This window comes from Schistocerca serialis, unplaced genomic scaffold (genome assembly GCF_023864345.2).
Source record: "Schistocerca serialis cubense isolate TAMUIC-IGC-003099 unplaced genomic scaffold, iqSchSeri2.2 HiC_scaffold_435, whole genome shotgun sequence".
NCBI classification, from domain to species: domain Eukaryota; kingdom Metazoa; phylum Arthropoda; class Insecta; order Orthoptera; family Acrididae; genus Schistocerca; species Schistocerca serialis.
In genome coordinates this window covers 5,001-7,642 of record NW_026048013.1, presented here as the reverse complement: position 1 = coordinate 7,642, position 2,642 = coordinate 5,001, and the positions used below count along the sequence as shown (strand labels likewise).

Genomic DNA, 2,642 nt, shown 5'->3' with positions numbered 1-2,642 from the left:
ACCTATATTGTCCCTTAACCTAACCTATATTGTCCCTTAACCTAACCTATATTGTCCCTTAACCTAACCTATATTGTCCCTTAACCTAACCCATATTGTCCCTTAACCTAACCCATATTGTCCCTTAACCTAACCCATATTGTCCCTTAACCTAACCCATATTGTCCCTTAACCTAACCTATATTGTCCCTTAACCTAACCCATATTGTCCCTTAACCTAACCCATATTGTACCGTAACCTAACCTATATTGTACCTTAACCTAACCTATATTGTACCTTAACCCAACACACGTTGGGCCTTAACCTGCTCTGTAATTGTCATACGACGCGTTAAATTAGTGTAGTGTTGCCTAACTGCAACCCCCGCAATATAGTTTGCTACTCGCACTGCCCGGTCCCCAGAGTATCGCTTCATGTTAAACACCTTGCAGCTATACACTGTAATGCGGATGGCAGCAGGACGTACATGCTCAATGCCCTTCGCAGTTGTTCATTGGCATTCGCATGGCGAAGCACAGCCTACGTTGTGGTACGGCTTGTGTCAACTGTCCGCTGATGTTGTACGTCCAAATCACACACTGTACTGCACATTGGTCCTCATGTACTGAATGATACATCGTGGTACATGTGTGACCGTACCACGACTGCGCCAACAACGGCGAACCATACGGTCCAAATATTGTGCACTCAGCTACGTGTCGTCTCCCTATAAGAGCTGGATTGAAGTATGGTATGCCGTGGATGGCGATCAGCATGAGCCGTCTGTTGATGTAGTGGCGCGTGTTGTCAGACGTAGTCGTCTCTTCTCACACACCGTGATAGCATGGTGCACTGCGTTCCACATCTGCGACATGCGACAGAGGCCGGTTGACAGTCGTTCGCGCAATGGACATCGCATACGTACGGGGGCCACCTTCCACGTGTTCGCGAAGCGTGCACATGTTGTTGCGTGTATGTGGGCAGACATAGTGTGTCGTGACACCTGACACAGGCATGCAACAATCGTTGAATTTGCAAATGGCGATGGACGTCTACGTTTGCTGGTGACGTTACGCAAATGAAGAACTGGTAAACCGTTGTGGTGCGGTTGTTCTCGCTAGAGGTGAATCAGTGATGGCGACGATCGGTTGAGCTACCAACCGGTTGTTTCAGCGATACCCACCATGCCCACGAACGTGAATGGCATGTGGGTGTGAAGCGATACGCGGCGGTGGCTGGGTGGGACCGTCCCCGGCCGGTGAGGGGGGGCCTCCCGGCGTGCTGGCCGCGCGGTGCGTGGGCGCACGCGCTACAGCCGGCTGGTGGGGGCGGCCAGTGGCAGGCGCGCCGGCCGACGGAGGCGGCAGGCGGCGCAGCTGCGCGCCGGCGCACCCTGCACGCGGCGCCGTGCGGCCAAAGTAGGTCCTCGCGGGCCCGGTGCGAAGCGCGGTGGACATCTGCAGTGTGCTGGTCCGATTGAGGACTGTGTGCGCTGAGGATGCGCCGCCGCCCGGCGCTCGGCGCCGCGACGCCGTCTGCTGCTCGGTCGCCTCTGCGGTTCTCGCAGGTGGATTGTATCGCAGCTGTGCGGACGTGTTGGCGCGTGCGCTGTGCTGGGAGAGTTCGCTTCGGCACCCAAGTGGGGCTTTTGTCCTTCTGTGGCGCTGGCGTTGGAGCTGCCGGCCACCGTAGGTGGCGCGTGTTGTCTCCCGCCGGCAATGCCACGACAGCACGCTCCCGGGCCTCTGTCGGCAGCGGCAAGCTCAGTTGGGAGCACGGGTGGTCGCACCTAAAGCGTCTACTCGCCAAACTCCGGGCGATTGCGCCCCTCTCGAACCCGACCAAGTACTTAGGACGGCGCTGCGCGCCGCCGGGACCTGAGAGGGTTTCGAGGTGTATTGTGCAGGGGAGCTCAGCCTCCTCCTGTTTGCAGAATAATTGAGCGGACGCTTGCGTGTTCGCGCGGGCCCCCGGGACACACTCCCGGGCGGCCGGCTGCTCAGCTCTAGTTGACGCAGCTCCCTGGTTGATCCTGCCAGTAGTCATATGCTTGTCTCAAAGATTAAGCCATGCATGTCTCAGTACAAGCCGCATTAAGGTGAAACCGCGAATGGCTCATTAAATCAGTTATGGTTCCTTAGATCGTACCCACGTTACTTGGATAACTGTGGTAATTCTAGAGCTAATACATGCAAACAGAGTCCCGACCAGAGATGGAAGGGACGCTTTTATTAGATCAAAACCAATCGGTCGGCTCGTCCGGTCCGTTTGCCTTGGTGACTCTGAATAACTTTGGGCTGATCGCACGGTCCTCGTACCGGCGACGCATCTTTCAAATGTCTGCCTTATCAACTGTCGATGGTAGGTTCTGCGCCTACCATGGTTGTAACGGGTAACGGGGAATCAGGGTTCGATTCCGGAGAGGGAGCCTGAGAAACGGCTACCACATCCAAGGAAGGCAGCAGGCGCGCAAATTACCCACTCCCGGCACGGGGAGGTAGTGACGAAAAATAACGATACGGGACTCATCCGAGGCCCCGTAATCGGAATGAGTACACTTTAAATCCTTTAACGAGTATCTATTGGAGGGCAAGTCTGGTGCCAGCAGCCGCGGTAATTCCAGCTCCAATAGCGTATATTAAAGTTGTTGCGGTTAAAAAGC

General features: G+C 55.4%; 1 non-coding gene across 1 annotated transcript in view; it reads left to right on the top strand.

Moving 5' to 3' along the window:
- The first annotated feature begins 1,999 nt into the window (after nt 1-1,999).
- Nucleotides 2,000-2,642, top strand: part of LOC126446833 (small subunit ribosomal RNA) — a 1,910-nt gene continuing 1,267 nt past the window's right edge. Inside the window, exon 1 of the ribosomal RNA XR_007583489.1 lies at nt 2,000-2,642. This exon is cut by the window's right edge and continues 1,267 nt beyond it. This is a non-coding gene — a ribosomal RNA (small subunit ribosomal RNA).